The sequence below is a fragment of the Penaeus monodon genome, chromosome 24, assembly GCF_015228065.2.
Source record: "Penaeus monodon isolate SGIC_2016 chromosome 24, NSTDA_Pmon_1, whole genome shotgun sequence".
Classification (NCBI taxonomy): domain Eukaryota; kingdom Metazoa; phylum Arthropoda; class Malacostraca; order Decapoda; family Penaeidae; genus Penaeus; species Penaeus monodon.
The window spans coordinates 39,461,079-39,461,428 of NC_051409.1; the positions used below are offsets into that span (position 1 = coordinate 39,461,079).

At 44.3% G+C, this 350-nt stretch overlaps 1 protein-coding gene across 8 annotated transcripts in view; it reads left to right on the top strand.

Moving 5' to 3' along the window:
- The window catches only part of LOC119588791 (ELAV-like protein 1), a gene marked incomplete at its 5' end in the record, with an annotated part of 73,233 nt that overhangs the window by 53,076 nt on the left and 19,807 nt on the right, over window positions 1-350 (top strand).

Below are 350 nucleotides of genomic sequence, written 5' to 3' on the forward strand. Positions count from 1 at the left end.
ATATATTCGCGGTACGATTCACACTGTTATTATTTTAGTTCTTGGGAGCGGTTATGCCAAGACCCGAGGGAGTTACGCGGGTCTTCTCGGCCGGTTTATATTCAGTCCCTTTTAAGCGACGCCGGAATTAGACGGAGAACGTGAAGTGCTTCTTTTCAGATTACTGTTGTTATTATTATTAATGTTGTTGTCACCACCACCATCACTAATCATCGTCGTCGTCAAAGGGTAGCGAAACCTGGGTAGTTATTTTCCTCTTTTTTTCGCCCTATAATCCTCACGGACATGTTGCCTCATGGTTTTCTCTCCTCGTTTTCTGTCTCATTCCTCACGGAAGTTTTCACTCGCCT